The sequence below is a fragment of the Podarcis cretensis genome (assembly GCF_951804945.1).
Source record: "Podarcis cretensis genome assembly, chromosome: 4".
Lineage (NCBI taxonomy): Eukaryota > Metazoa > Chordata > Lepidosauria > Squamata > Lacertidae > Podarcis > Podarcis cretensis.
The window spans coordinates 65,477,111-65,496,866 of NC_137173.1; the positions used below are offsets into that span (position 1 = coordinate 65,477,111).

Sequence of the window (19,756 nt, forward strand, 5' to 3'; positions counted from 1 at the left end):
AGATGGAAAGCTTCATAATCTGTTCTGGTATCTTCCCTGTATCGACTGCTCTGTATTTTCCTGGATCTTCCTTTTTGGAGATTGGGACATTTTTGCTATCTGCAGTCCTGGGACCCTCTGCTCATTCTCCAGGCGTCTTTATAGATGATTGGCTGTGGTTTTGAGAACATATCTCTGAGGAATTATTTTTGAAATGAAAACAACAATAACATGCCTTAAATCAGAGGTTGTCAATGTGATCCCCTCCATGCATTTGTTCAACTCCATCTCCCATAAGCTCATCCAGCATGGGATGATGGGAATTGTAATCCTACAACACCTGGAGTTGTAGACCAATACATTGGCTACCACTGCCTATATTAAAGTTCTCAGGTATTATTAAACATAGGAAGCTGCTCTATACAAAGTCAGATGAGTGGATACCCAGCTCAATATTGTATACACTGATTGGTAGCTGCCTTCCAGAGTTTCAATATCTGGGATCCTGGGAACTGAAATTGTGGCCTTCCGAATGCAAAACATTTGCTCACCTACTAAGCAATGCTTTCAGAACAGTGAATTTAAGGCACCCCATGATTTGGCATGGGAAAAGACATTTCTGATGGTGTTTCCTGCTTGGCAGGGGGTTGGACTCGATGGCCCTAGTGGTCTCTTCCAACTCTATGATTCTATGATTCTATGATTTTCAAAAAGGGTGTAAAATAGTGCCCATTTTTATGCTCAAGCATACACCTTATGGCCTCAGTAATCACACTGCATTTTCCTAACCCAAACCCAGCATAATAGCGATGTTAACGAGAGCAGAGAAGCTGCACCTATTTATACTGTTCTCCTCCTTCTAATGTTAGGCTAAAATTATTTGTCTGATAAAAGTGCACATTCATACTGCAGAAGTTACAGTTAAATGAATATTAACTGCCTGTTCCCTTGTTGGAGGCTTGTTTGGTATTCTCTCTACATCCCAAATTGACAACAATCTCCATGAAAGGCACTGAGATCTTCATCCGCATGGTTTTGAGAAAGCTGAAAAGAAGCTCTCAGAGTTTAGCATGAGCAACCCCTTCCCGGTTACCTCACAGAGTGTTTGGGTATTTGTGGCTGCTACGCTTCATCAAAGCAGCTTTTCATATACACCAAGAACTGACAGGAATTCTTTGTCGGGGACAGCATCCTTGCTTACCTGAATCATGAGTAGGGAGGATGGAGAAATTTTGCAAAAATCAAACATGAATGTGAGCTCTGCAGCAGCTTGCTCATTTGCCTACCAGGTGAGCATCAGTGATCTTTATTGATACTGGTTTTCAAAATCCACACAAAATTAATGGCACTGTTTTTGAACCCAGTACTCTATTCGTTGTCATTGTTTCAGAGTTACTGTCAGATCAGCTCTGCAAAAAATGTGTATTCCTCTGAACTCTGCTCCACTGAGGTGATGCTGGTAGGCGTTAAAATTCAGTGCCATGTTTCTTATCCTGCCTCCCTACCTATATGATAGTGGGGGGGGGAGGGAGGGAGGGAGGGGTTAATGGGTGTAAGCTAGTAATGTTTAATGGTAGTAGCTTTAATAGGAAATGCATTTTAAAAGAAAGAATGATTCTCTGAGCTTTTCAGAACCATCGTTGTACAAAAAGGTATGTCAGCTTCACTGTTGCAAAACACCAAGGAACAATCCAGCCAGCACAGTTCACCAAGGCTCTGCATCATTTTATTGTGTGTTTGTGTGGGGTGTGGGGAACGTAACCACAACCATGTACTTTGTGTCCTTCCTTTCACTACCATCAGTGAGCATCATCCTGTCCATCACGCCTGCTGGAACACACACACAAAATGACCAATTTAAAAAATACTGCTGTTCTCTCTGCATTTTGCAGCAATTGCCCTTGCGAACTTTTCTTCTGCATGTGGCCATTCACAGCTATGAAAAAGGATGGGGCCATTCACAGCTATGAAAAAGGATGGGTACGGGAGACGGCTGGATTTGTTATTGTGTTTCAGCAGAGTCCCTCCCCACCCACCCACAAGGATGTCTTGTTGATGATCTGTGCCATTTACACACAGACAATTGTTTTAAATCTTTTGTCTCCCCACCCCATGTAAATAAATCTGAAAGTAAAACTCCCTGGGCGCAATGGCTACTTGATGATGGCCAATGAATAACAATAGCAGGGCTGCAAATAGGGGACTATATAGGAATGTAATAGCATCTGTTTTGCAGAAGCTGATCACGCCATCGTCAGGGGAATAGAAAACAGCACTGTTATTTTCACAAATCATCGTACCAGGGCTGATCATATGAATTTAACAAAATGCAAACCACAGTGGATCAAGTTTGAATAATGATATTGCGATCGAAAGATGAACAGGTACAGAGAGCAGTGGGCTACATTCCTAATCGTGAGTCACTTTAAAGGGGATGGGGCTGCTCTCTAAACAGAATTTCAGCTATTACAAAATTTCCATTTGTATGCAGTGTGACAAGCTTTTGAACTGTGTGGTTATACGTATTCCTTCATGGTGTGAAGCCATCTTGCCCTTCTCCAAGGGAGAGGGGTGCAGCTCGCTTAATGCAACTACCATAGTCCATAATGGGCCAATGCACAAAGGCTGCCACGGACAGGGTCAGCCCAAGACATTTTGCTGCCTGAGGCAACAGATAAGATGGTGCCCACCTCATTCCACATACAGGAGCTGAGTAGTTTAGGATGTGAAGAAAGAGCCCATGTGCCATACCCAACCCAGTCATACAATAGAGAGGAGTGCTGGCTCGAGCCCAGCATCTGCCACCTGAGGTGGTTGCCTCACTCTGCCTAATGATAGAGCCAACCCTGGCGACTAAAAATAGCTGCCTGTGTCAACTCCTCACTCCTCTCCCCATAATGTTTAGGCAGACAGGATGTTGCTTCCCTGCAGAAGTTGTTCATCAGGAGAATGATTAAGCTGAAACAATTCAAGGGGAAAAGGTGAGAACTTGATATTGGGTTGCTGTTTCATATCTCAGAGCTTTTCACGTATTTCCTTTCATAACAGAATAAATGTATGTACAGTGGTATCTCGTGTTAAGTACTTAATTCGTTCCGGAGGTCCGTACTTAACTTGAAACTGTTCTTAACCTGAAGCACCACTTTAGCTAATGGGGCCTCCTGCTGCTGTTGTGCCGCTGGAGCACGATTTCTGTTCTCATCCTGAAGCAAAGTTCTTAACCTGAAGCACTATTTCTGGGTTAGTGGAGTCTGTAACCTGAAGCGTATGTAACTTGAAGCGTATGTAACCCGAGGTACCACTGTAAAGGATTGGGACTGTGCCAGATGGCCCCGTCACTAATAGCAAGCACTCCACTGGCCCTGACGCCTACATCAGCAAAGGCGTGCTGTGTACATACAGCTCTATGTACATAGGTGCTGCGCATGAGCAAACTCTGAATGTGCAGGATTCCCAGTTGCATCAAGTATGCATGTGCATGCAGCTGTATGAAGGAAAGGGCCCATTTTCAGAGCTTTGACTATGCAAGGAGATTGGAGGCAGGCCAAAATCCTGCTTCATCCCTCTACTACGTGCTCACTATATATATGGAGGAAGTCTGGCAGGCCTCTCCAAGCTGAGTGAGTGGGTGGTAAAATGGCAAAGGCAATTCACACTAGTGAAAGAATTATGGAAGTAATATTGGAATGAATGAAATGGAGGACATGCTATTAAATAGTGATGAAAGCTGGATCACTATCCCAACATCATTTAACCTTTGAGAATCAAATGGGCTGCTATGGGTTAAAAAAATCTTATTTTCATCCAGCTATGTTTTAATGGGCTTATTAACATTTGACATATTTTGCATAACGTTCACATTATACCCTTGAAACCACTGATAGCGGCTGTTTTGGGGCAGCAAAAGGTAGAGAACTGGAACCCATAGCAACAGCCCAAATTTTGTCTGCATTGCAGGCAATTCAACTTCTAGTGTTATTTATAATATAGGCTGTTTCTAATTACAAAATAAACAGTAATAGGAGCTCTGGGGCTATTTTGTTGCAGTAAGAAACAAAGTAATCTGCATAATATCTAGAACCTTGCCTTCAATTGAAGCCATAACCATGAAAAAGGGTTAGGCTGGTACCTTTGGTATAAACCTCAATAGAAAATGCATTAAAATAGTCTCTGACATCATCTGACTTCTCCAGCAAAGATGGGGGGGGGGGAATCCACCTTATTCTTACAAGAGAGAATTCACACAAACAGGAAAAGATAGAGAAGAGCATTAAAACTGAAAGGACAAAAATATAGCAGCAATTTCACTAGATTTTCATGGAATTTAAAAACCTTCAGAGAAATAGTGGGAGGAACCAGCTAGGGAACCCCCAATGGAAAAAGGCTCAGGGCCAGAGAATTGATGGTGGGACACCAATGAGTGGCCAGAGGAAGAAGACTGCGGGGAGAAGGTGTTGGAAGCTGAAGAGGCAACAGGGTTTAGTGAGCAGGGGGAGACTGTGGCAGAGAGAAGTCCAGAATCAGGAGCAGAAGCTGAAGCAGGAAAGGAGGGAGGTCAACCGGCAGAGATGAGTCTGGCTGGTGAATAAGCACAGGTTGCTTGTTGCAACAAGCTCCACTCCCCCCCTGGTCTCCCAGAACCAGGAGAGACATGAAGGAGGTGGAGGAGAAGTTACATGCAGGTGCAGTCTCAGATTGCTTGGGGGAAACACGAGAAAGGAGGGGACTTAGGAACCTGGGAGAAGGCAGGGACCTTCAGTCTCAGCAACTGCTTCATGGGGGCGAGACCTGCCAGAGAGGAATTGCTGTGCTCATTAGGCCTGACACTCCTGTGCAGACCCTGTTTTTGCTAATAAAGAGTTAACTCTGACTCACTCAGTATGATTTACTGCTGCCTGTCTCCTGTCAGGATATTTGTTGTGCCTTCCATTTTTATGGCTCATGTTAACTATGGCAACTTTATAAACATACATCAGGGCAAGGCTTCTAATGTATGCATGCCCCCATCACCTCTAAAGGGCATCTATTAGAAAGGAGTACACATGGGTAAGGTATCGTTGTGTGATGGCATCACCAACCAAAGCTATGCATTTCAACATGTGCCTAGGCTTATTTCAAATTTTGAAGAGAAAACGGCTGCCGTTGCCCTCTCTTGCCTATGCACATTCATTTTTACACTGGAAAACTTGCTGGAAAATCAAGTGATTTCATGCATCAAGCATGCATGACCATCTCTGAACATCTTCAGTGGGGAGTGATGGGTTTTTTTCTGATGGATTTGGATGGTGGAAGACAAGGTGGACTGAGTGAGCTTTTAATTAGTCTAATGGGGTTTATGCTTTTCACATTCCCTTTGCCTTGAGTGTTCAGCATGGGTCAGCCTGCAAATCAAATCAAGTATGAGTCTTGGGATAATGCTTCCCTTTCCACTGTTTTCATTGAATATGTCACTTTGATATGCCCTAGTGATTATTCGGGTTAGAAACAGTTTGCCCTTGTGTAGCTGTTAGTCTATCTGATTTCAGCATTCTTACCAAGTTCACTGCTTGGTCACACACTACAGTTACATAGCATTGTCTAATTATTGCTGTTACTGAGCTTCTGAAAATATTGGTCCCATAACTTTGGTCTGGTCCTTGCTTCCACGTGGCAAATTAGGAACTGCTGTGTTCTGAATTGCTGATTTAGTGCTCCTTATGCATATCTAGGCTGAGCTTTCATGTTTATTTAGTGATTTTAGTTGGAAACACTGTGAAATTGATTTAGCATGAAATAAAAGGAAGGCGGGAGATAGCAACACACATACTATTTTAAAATGCTCAAGTTTTCTTGTACCATTTCTCAGCTAAGGAAAGGCAAAGGAATTTGCATGTTCTTCAGCTTTAGACAACCTGCTTAAAGCCAAAACTTTTTATAAATGGGTAAATGCAACAACAGCATAAATACAGTCATACCTTGGGTTGAAGTAGCTTCGGGATAAGTATTTTTGGGTTGCGTGCTGCGGCGACCCGGAAGTAACGGAGCACGTTACTTCCGGGTTTCGCTGCTCATGCATGCACAGACGGTCAAAATGATGTCACACACATGCGCAGAAGCAGTGAATAGTGACCCGCGCAGGCGCAGGCGCACGGATGCAGGTTGTGTTCGCTTCTGGATACAAATGGGCCTCCAGAACGGATCCCATTCACATCTAGAGGTACCACTGTACTTACAAATCCCCTAAATGGTAGTGCATATGGTGTTCACCACCACTAAAAGGGAAATGTTCTGTGCCTGTCTATGAGGTAATACAGACTTTGGATATAACATAGGAGGGAGAGCAGGCACTCAAAATGAAATGTAGTTCCTCTTTTTTATCAATAGTTTATTAGGGTATTCAGACTATTACAATAAAACAGTGCAGGCCCTTGTTCCTTCCCCCTGCTGGCTCCCCTCCCTCCTTCTTCCCTCATGGCTCTTTTTGTTGTTGTTACAGCATTTTCATTTCTGATGTTCCATTGTTTGGTGTGATATCACATCCTCAAATAAGAGTTTGGATAAATGGATAAATGGATATCAGTACTCTGCTTGCCTCCCTGATGCACAACCAGCCATGTTTTGTGTAAAATGGAAGCTTTACTTCTCATTCTATAATTTCTTCTCTGGTGCAATGATTACATCAAAGACTAATACACTGCAATTATCAGTACTCAGTTATGTAATACTTTCAGTGTATAAACTTCCTTGTATTTCTGGGCCTCTATGGGTGATATATTTCTATTTAGAACGCAGGGATATTTATCATTCACTTGCTGTCCACACTTCAGAACTGTTCTTCAGGCTTCTTTCTGTTTCAGAGACATTGTATTTTCCAAGCACTGGGAGTTTCATATTGAGGAAAATAAAGATTCTTCTGATTCATGGGTGTCTTGGAAGGGGGCAGGAAGAATTTGCTCTTCCCCGAGTGAGCTATAATCCCCAAATGGGGGCCATTTATTCCTAATCTCTCCTTCCTGTTTCTTAACCAGTTACTGTTCCACAAGAAGACCACTCCTAGCTTTATTCCCATCCCATGCCTGCTGATCCTACCCAAGAGTCTTTGGTGAGGTACTTTGTGGAAAGTTTTTGGATTGTCCAAGTAGACATTTTTTACTGGATCACTTCTTTATGTGTGTTGACACTCTCAAAGAATTCTAAAAAGGTTAATGAGACAGGTCTTACTATTGCAGAAGCCATGCTTGTTCTACTTCAGCAAAACTTGGTTTTTCTATCTGCTTGATAATTCTGTCTCTGGCAATACTTTCCACCAGTTTTCCTCAAACTGACATTAAGCTAACTATCATGAACTGGCAGGACAGTGGGGAGAAGGAAGATGATCCCTGCAAGGGATGTAGCCATGACAGGCACACCTGGGCAAGCTGGTGATGAAGAAGGAGAAGTTGGTGTAGACGGTACTCATGGGGCATCAGAGGGGATGGGGGTCAGTGAACAGGAACCAGAGCAGCAGGGCCCATCACCAGAGCCAGAGGGGCATGTTTTCCCAAACACAGTGGGCTCTGAGGCATAAGAAGCAATGGGAGGCACGCTCTAGGAGGCTATGGCAGGCAAGAGCCCACAGCCCAGCTCCCTAGCTGGTAGGGCTCACCCAGAGTAGGCTTGGAACAGGTGAGGGCCACATGCTTCATCAAGCCCAGATGCTGCAATCAGCATGCAAGGTATATAAGGGAAGCAGAGCTAAGGTGCTGTGTCTGGTCAACTTCCCACATTGGTTGGACCATGGCTTGGATGTTCCAGGGAGCTCTTGGGAACTCTGCTTCTTTGGGACTGACCTCCATATGCCCTGATCCTGGGATGGGCTGCAGAGGCAGGAACCTGGTCTGACTGGACTTTGCACCTGTAGGCCTACCTGCCTGCTGGACTATGTACTACCATCTGCTGTGGGATTGTGTACAGCAGGGAGACTTGCTGCCATGTACCTGTGGTTTCAGGACACTAACTTACCTGTAGTTTTCTTTAAAAAATGGATGTTACATTGACTACTTTTCAGTTCTCGGGTACAGAAAGAGATATTAGGGACTAGTTACATATTTCTATTAGCAGATCAGCAGCAGGAAAGCAAGGTCCATAGTGTCAATGAAGTTTTATATAAGGCATATATGTCTTGATGTAAACATGGTCCTGCTTACATGAATATGATGCCAAGAGGAAGTGGAATATGATCACTGTCTTATTAGGAAGATTTCTGGCATGCAGGATTTCTTCCCTGTCCTATTTGAATATAATGAAATGGGACACATTTGTAAGAGATCATGTGGGAGGCAAGGTTAAATGAGAACATTTTAGGTGGATGCGATTTGCTATAGCTGTTGATTAAATATACCAGCAATGCAGTGTTATAAATATAGCTGTAGGCCTTTTCTGCACTCCAAACAAGTTATTAAACTGTGAAATGGAGGTTCAAAAAAAAGAAGAGTAGTAATGATTTTGAAATGTTGCTTACACTCAAAAAATGTGCTTGGCAGAACAGAATCCTAGAGTTTAGGAAGGCCTGGGACTAAAGAGGCTTGTAAATCCCATAACTGCAAATCGGCAGTTCAAAAAGTTGGCTTAGGCCAGACAGTTAAATGAAAATTGAATTTATTTATTAATGGGAATTAATAAATATATTTATGAACAAAAAAACTGACTTCCATTGACACCTCTGAAAGTGCATGTAGTCCTGTAAAAAAAGCCTGACTAATTAATCCTGCTTGATATGACTCTGTAGCAATATTTATAAAAGTACAGGAGGTCTCAGACTGATAGTAAGTGGATAACAGCACCGATTTGTAGTTAAAAAGCTGGATAGGTATTTTAAAAAGCCTCTGCATATGGTTCAAAATACATTGACCTTTAGAGACTCGAGTGAAAAGTTCTACTTCTGTTCATTCCCTCCATTATTAAGGCCTGCTACTTACCCTAACAATCTGTCCATTGCAGTTACATCTGATTACAGCAGCAACAACATGAAGAGCCTTTCAGGATCGCCCTATCATTGGGTAGAGAGAGGTGGCTGCCTCAGGCAGCAGATGGTGGATGCTGTCCCATTCACTGATGTTTAGGTAAAATTCACCAGCCAGCCTAGTTGGAGATGCCACTGTGAAAGTAGGAAAGAGGCCTCGGTCCTCTTATGCCACTTCTTTGCACCACTGCCTTGCTGAGTTGGCCAGCTGAGTTAAGCACCAATTAACACATTGTGCACAGGGTTCCAAGGATGCAGCCCAATATGCACACGTAAAGGTAAAGGTAAAGGGACCCCTGACCATTAGGTCCAGTCATGGCCGACTCTGGGGTTGCGGCACTCATCTCGTTTTATTGGCCAAGGGAGCCGGCATACAGCTTCCGGGTCATGTGGCCAGCATGACTAAGCCGCTTCTGGCGAACCAGAGCAGCGCACGGAAATGCCGTTTATCTTCCCACCGGAGTGATACCTATTTATCTACTTGCACTTTGAGGTGCTTTTGAACTGCTAGGTTGGCAGGAGCAGGAACTGAGCAACGGGAGCTCACCCCGTCGTGGGGATTCAAACTGCCGACCTTCTGATCGGCAAGTCCTAGGCTCTGTGGTTTAACCCACAGCGCCACCCGCATCCCCAATATGCACACTTACTTGGGAGTAAATCCCATGGAGCTTGGGAGGACTTCCAAACAAGGATCGCATTGCAGTAGTTGCAGTAGTGGCTCACCAAGTGGCTGCACTGGTTGAAACATGGGTGATGGCTAAAATATATGTTATAATAGCATTTGTCCATGCAATATATCCAAATCCATCTGGTAATCAACTTTACTTCTTTTTTTTTTTAATAATTTTTATTCATTTTTCAAACACATAATAAAAACAAAGCACAAAACAGAAAATCAAAACACAAAACAAAAACATGCAAAACATTTAAACAAATATAACTTCAAAATTGTATTTTCATACCCTTCTTTCCTTCGACTTCCCCATACCTCCCCATCCCTGCATCCTTGTTTGGTAATTCTTTAGCAACCCTTTGGTCAATTTATCCTGATTCCCTTTCATTAAATTTCCTTTAGTTTTTTAGTTACAGCTGTAATTCTCTGTTTCTTACCCCTTGACATCTTAGCATTCCTCAATTTTGCAACAGTTTTTAAGGTATATTTTAAATTTCTTCCAGTCCTCTTCCACTGTCTCCTTCCCCTGGTCACGGATTCTGCCCGTCATCTCAGCCAGTCCCATAAAGTCCATCACCTTTGTTTGCCATTCTTCCAGAGTAGGTAGTTCTTGCATCTTCCAATACTTTGCCAGTAGAATTCTTGCTGCTGTGGTAGCATACATAAAGAAAATCCTATCCTTCTTTAACACCAATTGGCCAACCATGCCCAAGAGAAAAGCCTCTGGTTTCTTAGGAAAAGTCCACTTAAGGACTTTCTTAATTTCATTATAGATCATTTCCCAGAAAGCTTTAATCTTCGGGCAGGTCCACCAAAGGTGGTAAAAAGTACCTTCAGTCTCATTACATTTCCAACATTTATTATTTGGCAAATGATAGATTTTTGCAAGCTTGACTGGGGTCATGTACCACCGATAGATCATTTTCATAATGTTTTCTTTTAAAGCATTACATGCAGTAAATTTAATACCGGTAGTCCATAACTGTTCCCAGTCAGCAAACATAATATCATGACCGATGTCTTGTGCCCATTTAATCATAGCTGATTTCACCGTCTCATCCTGTGTGTTCCATTTCAACAGCAAATTATACATTCTTGATAAGTTCTTAGTATTGGGTTCTAACAATTCTGTTTCTAGTTTTGACCTCTCTTTCTGGAATCCTATTTTCCTGTCCTGTTTAAATGTCTCATTTATCTGATGATAGTGCAACCAATCTCGAACTTTGGGCTTTAATTTCTCGTAACTCTGAAGTTTAACCCTTTCACCATCATATTCTAAAATTTCACAATATTTTGGCCATTTAGAGTCCATATTAAGCTTTTTCACTTCCTTAGCTTCCATTGGTGACACCCACCTGGGAGTTTTACTTTCCAACAAATCTTTATATCGAATCCAAACATTATACAATGCTTTCCTTACAATATGGTTTTTGAAGCCTTTATACACCTTTGCCTTGTCATACCATAAATATGCATGCCAACCAAAGCTATTATCATACCCTTCCAGATCCAAAATGTCCGTGTTCTCAAGAAGTAGCCAGTGTTTCAACCAGCAAAAAGCTGCCGATTCATAATAAAGTCTTAAGTCCGGCAGGGCAAACCCCCCTCTATCTTTTGCATCAGTTAAAATCTTAAATTTTATTCTGGGCTTTTTGCCCTGCCAGACAAATTTTGATATGTCTTTCTGCCACTTCTTGAAACAGTCCATCTTGTCCAAAATTTGCAACGTCTGAAATAAAAATAGCATTCTAGGCAATACATTCATCTTAATAGTAGCAATTCGGCCCAACAAGGAAAGTTTCAACCTTGACCATATTTCTAGATCTTTCTTTACTTCTGACCTCAACTTTACTTCTAAAACACGACACTACAGAATAAACACATAGTCTGACTGTAGGGAGACCACAACAAGGCAGCAAAGCATGGGTGGCCTGAAAGCATTGCGTATCTACTTTAATTTGATTTTAAGTGAAGGCAAAGTGGCCAAAGGGTAAAAAGTGGAGTGAAAGGACCCTTTCTTTAAAAAAAAATATACCCAGCTCTAGTTCCACATCATGCTGTTTGCAGGTCAAACTCGTTGAACTGAAGCTGTTTAGTTCTGCAGCAAGGCTAGAGCAATATAGCGCAAATAAAATGCATTTACAGAGGCATCCCAAGTGTGGGAGTGGAGAGTGGCCTGGAAAATCTACCACCACACTGTTCCTTAGCAGCCCAGGGCAGAGGGCAAGCAGCATTTGCGCTTTACCATTAAGTCAGCTCCGGTCCAAGCCCCCATTACCCCTCCCTCTGGGAATGGCACAATTTTACATGCAGAGCACCCAGAGCTGGGTCTGCCTCTACCCTTATAATGACACATTTGGAAGGCTTGTGATTGTTCCTGTGGTTGGAACATGGTCAGAAGTAGCCTTCTACCTTCCACACTTTCCATGGGCACAGTGGGATCTCTGCCGGACGGGCACCTTGCCTGTCTTCTGATGTCTCCCAGCAGCAAATATCATGGCGCTAGGATTGCTTGTCACTCAGCCCTCAATTCTGTTCAATTTGCATTTAAAGGCGAACCTACTTTAATCCACACTTTCTGAAGCAAGAACAGAAATCCTTTGGAATTAACACCAGCTGAATTTTGTCCTGCAGTTCTTCAGCTAAGGAATGTGTAAATAAATATAATATAATATAATATAATATAATATAATATAATATAATATAATATACTAGGGTAAGGTCTGCATTAAAAAAATCACATATTAGTGGAAATGATGGTCAAAAATGCATTATCAGAAATTGGTTTGTAAAAATGTCTGTGGCAGGCATAATAGCTTGGGAAAATTATGAGGAAATTAAAATGCTGATGAATTTTCATGGGGGCTTTAAAAAATAAATAAATCAGTGCTGTGAAAATGTGAAGACTGGAAAAAATGAGAAAATGATAGATTTGGCCATCTCTGCCTGCAGTTCTGTACACACTTACCTAGGAGTATGTCTCAGTACAGTGAAGTCAGTGCAGCTTATATATGAGTTGACTTGCGTAGGGTTACTCTGTACGTGTAGCATTATGTTATCATGGGAAGTGTGTTTTATATTTCTCATACTGATAACAGATTTCAACCAGTAATCAAGAAGAAAAATTCCCTTTTCTGCTATGTTTGTAAAAAACCAAAAATAAATAAAGCACTCTGTAGGGTGTTTACATTTTAGAATAAATTGAAAAGCATTTGCTTAAACCTCCACAAATCAAAACAGTTGTCACTTCGACTGAATAGACTGGCAGCAGATTTTTTACTTCCTCCTTATAATTAAGAAGCCACTATATGATACCATGTTGCAGCCTGGAAGACTGTGCTGTTTTTTTCACTTGACTAAATGGTAGCTTTAATACAGTTTTATATATTAAAGGGACGAATTGCAGTGACATAAAAACTGCTGCAACTGTGCGTTAGAAGCAAGTCTGCAATCTTTTAATGTAATGATGATTTCCATTACCATTAATATTAACATTTAATGTTTATTGTCTTCACTATTTTATGCATTAGACTGAAAACCTTACCTAGTGTTCACTGCAGGCATGACTAGGCATTGTGAATGAAACCCAACATTTATTTCTAATTTTTCTTGTTCATCTACAATTGCATATCAGCAAACCTACAACAAAGCTCATTTGTATTGATACAAAAGCTGCCTCATAAAATCTAATTTCTAAATAGATAGGGATTTTCTATTGTAATTGCCAGCTGCTGGCAATGAAAGAGGATCACGGATTGCTTGCTCATGAGTAGACACCTTACTCTGGGCCCTTGTTAATTTATTTAAGATCACAGGGCAGTTTAAAATATAAAAACACAAAAATGCATACCACAGTAACAAAAATACATACCATAACAATAAACAAAAACGATACCCCCCCCATTCAGTTTATTAGGCCATAGATTGTTTAATTTGCCTAAGGTCTGGGAGAAAACAAATGTTTTTCCTGGCACCGATGTAATGTAATGTGCCATCCCTCTTTGGCCTTGACCAGAAGCTTCTGGTGCTTTTGAGGTCAAGGTCTGGTGGGCTCCACCTACTCCTCTGACATTTCCAGAGGTTCTTCCTTGGGTATCAACACAGAGGGCCCCTCAAGGAGATCTTCAACATTGGATTCAGAAATCCTGCCTGCTGATCAAGGTGTTCGGCCAGTGGAGTGTCCAGTTTGTCTCCTGAGGATTCTGTGACTGGCACCATATCAGAACTAGACATGATAGCTAATTCACAATTTTCTGGTAATGTCATTGAATGACTCATTGATACTGGGAGGGATATTAGGAGCAAAGTAAATTATTCTTTATTAGTCTAAATGGAGTTGCATCGGTTAGCAGAGTAATTAGTTTCTAAACAATGGTTTTTTCTTCTTCTTTTAAGCCATGCTGTCTGGTCTGGAAGCTTTGTTCCACAATTCTGGATGTGTGGTACCGCAAGGCTTTTAGAAGGAAAAGATACCCTGTGGGCTTTAGCCAGTGGTTGCTTTGCCATAGTGAAAAGTGCTTCTGCTCTCACAAGATGGAGACCCCATTTTCACGAATCCCCACTGAACGTGACTTTTTCTTGCAGGTAAAGTCAGTGTAATACTGTAGGTGTGTGGCTGTATGTTAAATACATTTTTTTCTTGACAAAGCCAGCCAGGGGCTGCATTTGTATCAGGGCAATGGCACGGGGTGTGTGTGGCATTAACCATTTCCCCATGTACCATGGCCTCAATTTATGCCTTTTTGTAAACTGCTCTGGGGTGTTCTCTCCCCCCCCCCTATCAAGTGGTGTTTGGATTTTACTAAATAAAATAAATGCCTGATCCTAAGCACACTCCAGGACACAGTCCTGCTGAGCCCTGCCCACAATTAAACCTGCTTCTATATCATTAGGAGCAGTAGCCTTGGTTGTGAAAGATATTTTATTAAGAGCCAAACATATATAACTAAATAGAAGTCAATTGAATTTTTCAGTTCCTCTATCATCCATGTAATCCATCTTGCTTAAAAATGCAGTTAAATGTTTATTTGAACCTTTTGAACCCTATTAAATGTTACATCTTCATTTAGGAAGACCATCCTTGACTGAATTAAACTGTTTCCATCCCTGATTAGCTGATTAAGAGACAAGGAAGAGAAATACACTCCTCCAGGCAGCCTCTTTATTGAGCATTCATCCTGATTTGCTTGTTTGCTGGGAGGTTATATGACAATGAACATCCATCCTGAATTGATTGCCTGGTGCTGATATGCCTTCCCAATAATCATTCATTTATTTCACACTTTTCAATGAATTTACCTATCACTTTCCTAACAGCAAAACACTGATGGATTTATTGTGCTGGGGTGAGAGAGTGCTTTAAATCCATTTCAAACTGCAAAATTAAATGCAAATTTTTGGTATGCACCTGAAAGTCTCCCACTAAATCTCATGAAAATTTATCAGAATCTCAGTACCAATTTCTCCAATTAAACACATTTTTCTTTGCAATTTTGCCTTCTCAATATTTTTGCAATTTCCCCTATATTTTGTATGCTACTTTCAGTGATATACTGCATTTGTATGCACACTCCCCCCCCCATATTTGCATTTTTGTACCCATTACTGGCTGGAGAACTGCAATGCAAAATTCAGAGAACTGTGAATTTTGAAGGACAGCTGTGTTTAGGTTCACATAGTGTTTCAGAAAGTGTGAGATTTGAATTTCTGCCCTATCCCCACAACCTAAGAATTCACTTGCCCTTAATGCATTTCATATATTGCTATTGTTGTTGTTACAAGTACCCCCAGAACAGTTTCCATGTACTCAACGAAACGGTGAGGTTTCACTCTGTTGTATAACACAAAATAGCAAATCTCTAACATGTGGCTCAGCCTTAAAACATTGGCTTTTAGCTTTTTTTCCTACATTGAGTGAGTGGTGGTGGTGGGCTCATTAAGGACTAAGGGTTGGTTTGTTCTTTGGACGATCCAGTTTTGAGCATCTAATCCAAGATCACAAAGGCATTTGAGAAATGAGCACACTCCAAGACCCAGTATTTGTACCTTGATCATAAGGGCATCCATTTAGAATTTATAATGAATATGTGAATAAAGCATAACTGAAAGCTTTTTATATTCACCAAACAGGCTAAGCTGATGCAAATATATTAAAAAAAAAACACCACGTAAAGCTAGAGAAAAGAATCTCATTCTTCTCAGTGGTTTTCAAATCACGCAAATTATCTGTCTTATTTGTAAAGTGCTAATAATACAGGAAACCCAGAGGGAAGGGGGAGAGTACTGAAGAAGAAAAATCAATTCTACCAGCTAATTTTCCCACTGATCAGACAGTTCATCCATTTTTAAAATATTTTTTATTTTTTTCTTACAAAAGATGCTGCCTTGATTTGAAATTTGTGGCAACTGTATTAAACATTAGAGTGGGTTTTCCTATGGACACAAACTTCAACGCCAGCAGCCTTCTGTTGCCTTTCAAGGTCAGTTGAAGGAATATGAATCTGTTCAAACTGGGCACTATGTTTCTATCTGTATGCTTATTACCATTTAATTATACATTCTGCCCTCTAACGGATAATTAAAACTGTTTCAAAGCTTTTAGCTGTCACAAGATTTGTTTTCGTAAACAGAAGCTTTGCAGCATTTCCTCGAGCGCTTTCCTTTTCAGACACCACATAAAGAGGCAAATCAATGTAATCTTGGAGGAATGCTCACTGGCAGAACCAATCACTTCCTGTGTCCTCCTCATGCGGTGGCAATTTAAATGTTTTGGGCTCCCAGCAGAGATAGCCACCATGGTGCAAGGCTTTGTACAGCCAAGAAAGAAAGAAAGAAACCATCGCTCTGGAAAGAACATTTTGCATTGCAAAGGAGACGTTGGATCTCAAGGAGCAAATCCTCCTCAGATTGGCTTGGGGCTTTTGTGATTCCCCAACCACCCCACCCCAAACTGGGGAAAGTCTCAAAGGTCTGTGAGCAAACCAATGGGTCTAGAAAGGGGTTGACTTGCCACCCAACAGTACTCCTTCTCCAGCAAGCACCCAGCCCCAAAACACACTACCACCTTCTCCAAGGCACTGTACATTTAGAGCTGTATCATACCACTTTAGTTTCATCCTGTGTTGCAGGTCCTGCATTGAGCAGGGGCTCGGAGGGACGACCTCCAAGATCTATTCCAACTCTATTATTCTATGCTGATGAATAGTGGTTGCAGATGCTCCCCCTGGAAGATTTTCCATGAGGGATGCATCTCTCAGGCTGACCTCTCACCTCTCATATAGTAGTGGGCATGCAAGTGGCAAGGAGGAAGGGGTCTTACTCACTTGTAGGGGCCCAGAGTACCCCCATCAGTTCCTTTAATAATAATAAATAAATAAATAAATAAATAAATAAATAAATAAATAATTATTTATACCCCGCCCATCTGGCTGAGTTTCCCCAGCCACTCTAGGCGGCTTCCAATCAAATGTTAAAAACAATACAGCATTAAATATTAAAAACTTCCCTAAACATGGCTGCCTTCAGATGTATTTTAAAGAGAAGATAGCTGCTTATTTCCTTCACATCTGAAGGGAGGGTGGTTCCACAGGGCGGGCGCCACTACAGAGAGGGCCCTCTGTCTGGTTCCCTGTAGCCTCACTTCTCGCAATGAGGGAACCGCCAGAAGGCCCTCAGTGCTGGATCTCAGTGTCTGGGCTGAACGATGGGGGTGGAGATGCTCCTCCAGGTATACAGGACTGAGGCTGTTTAGGGCTTTAAAGGTCAGCACCAACACTTTGAATTGTGCTAGGAAACGTACTGGGAGCCAATGCAGATCTCTCAGGGCCGGTGTGCTTAAGTGCTCGCAAGCACTCCTGATTCATTGTGGCTGCTACAACTGCTCAACAATGCTTCCCCATCCTAGCAGCTCCTAGCTATTCCTGTACCAGTAGCAGCAGCCTTCTAACTAACACAACCTCTCGATCTCTGGCATCACACCTCTGTTGCTGTTGTTGCTGTTGGAAGTCTGGCAGATATTCCATTTATGCTTGGAAGATTTTTCCTCACATAAGTTCTGTAGCTGAGGAAAGTACATTCCACCCACTCAGACTGCAGATCTGACACTGAAATGGAAATCTGCCACATCTTCTTTTTTTAAAAAAAACAACAACACGTTTTATTTTCATCATTCTCAGCAACACAGCCACTTTGCAGTGGCGTTCAACGTACAAAAATGTAGGTACAGATGTATTTAAGCTCATTTAAAACTTGCAAATTGATTACTTGGAAAATGTTATAGTTTGCAAAATGGAAACATTAGGAGTCTAGTGTATTTTTAAAAGTTGGGAAGTGCCTATGCATTCTAACAGCAAAATAATTTGAAGCCATTACTGTCACAACTTATAGTTCTTCCTCATCTGTTTCATTTTCAATTAAGTTGAATGCATACAAAAGTTTGAATTAAATTTCAGTACCAGCTGAAAAAAGGGCATCCCAGCTGGGAGGGGGGAAGTATGCCTGCCCCAATTCCAGAATGGCTCTTGTCTTTCAGAAGAGTCTCTCAACTATTTCCTGGTCATCCCCCAAAAATGATGTAGCAATTAGTTCCCATGGCAACATACCAGCCATAGTTTATTTATCAAAGAATGTGCTAGACCAGCAGTCCATCTGCCCTATTAAGAATTTCTTTCTAACTCCCAGCCTCAAAACAATAGTATTTGATGATCATTCCCCATGCATGTACCTTGACATGATGCAGACCTGCCAAACGCATGGTTTGTGTAAACCAACACCTGCACAGGGAAATGGCAGACCTGGCCATTGTAATCTGCATGAGCCCAGCAGCTCAAAGCACCCTGCTGCAACCATGTAAACAGCAATTACTGTATAGTCGGTGTGATTTAGAGACACTCTTCCAAACAAATAGCACCAGTATAACAGGAGCTCAGTATGAATACAGGTCTGATGGCATCATTGCAACACCCCCGCAAATTAGTTCAGCCCTTTCTGAGCATTAGGCCAGGTTTGGGGTGTTCATGGGTCCATCTTCGCTACTGGAGGTTCAGGTAGCCTCAGTGGCTAGGACTGCCTATTGCCTGCTGCTACAGGTACACTAACTACGGGATTCATGAACTGGTAAGAATCAGTTCTTACAATGCACTTTATGTGGGGCTACTGTTGGGCCTGGTTCAGAGGTACCAGCTGGTCAAAATGCTGCAGCTAGACTGGTGGTGAAGATAAGCAACCAATAGCACATAACCCTGGTTCTTAAAACCTTGCATTAGCTACCCAAATGCTACCAGGCCATGCGCATGGTTATTGTATTAATTTACAAGGCTCTTAACAACTGGCAGTCAGTGTACCTTAAGGAACACCTTGTGCCTCATATCCATGTCTGACCACAGAGGTCTTTGAGGGAGTCCCTGTGAATGGTGCTCCATGGCTCACATTCATCAGCTTTCTGGACCTTCGCGCCTTCCAGCTTTGTGGAACTCCCTTCCAGTTCACACCAGATTTTGAGTAAGCTAATGTTATGGTTAATTTTCACTGATTTTATCTTTCACACTTGTTTTGCAACCTTATTATACACCACTCACAAACTATGGTGTTAAGCAGTATATAAATTATGAAGTAAATGAAATGAAATGAAATGAAATGAAAGTATGCAATGTTGCTTAGTGTAAAATAGTTCCCACTGTTATTTATTTCATAAAATTTATATACCACTTAATTGTTTAAAAACCACACCTCTCAAAGTGGTTCATCAAAAGCAGTTTTTGAATAGCATCTTTTCACAAAGAGAAGAAAAAGCTGATAAGGAGTCAAGAATATGTGTTTTGCTGTTCTTTGTAATATGGATACAAGTTATTTACCTTTCCCTTACCATACGCCCTTTCCCGCATAAAGCTAACGCACTTTATGTGGATCAAGTCCCCATACAACCCACATGGCCCAGGCTAAAGTTCAGATCCAAGAATTCAAACCACTTGAATGCCTCTAACTCAAATGAAGCTAGCAAGGGCCAAATCCAGAGAATCAGTCCAAAGGTTATAGACTGGAACACTGTACAAAACCCAAACTCAATCCATTGGCAGCATCAGCTACTGTTTCTCTCCATAGGGCTAATCCAAGCCTTGCTTGGAATC

General features: G+C 41.7%; 1 protein-coding gene across 5 annotated transcripts in view; it reads left to right on the forward strand.

Moving 5' to 3' along the window:
* LOC307213990 (uncharacterized protein) overlaps nt 1–19,756 on the forward strand; it is a 269,322-nt gene that overhangs the window by 127,242 nt on the left and 122,324 nt on the right. Inside the window, exon 4 of one of the 5 annotated variants that reach the window (XR_013837793.1) lies at nt 14,028–14,216. The exons of the other annotated variants lie outside the window; for them this stretch is intronic. The gene's annotated coding sequence lies outside the window, so the exon portion shown is untranslated. The remainder of the gene's footprint in view (nt 1–14,027; nt 14,217–19,756) is intronic. 5 annotated transcript variants of the gene reach the window in all.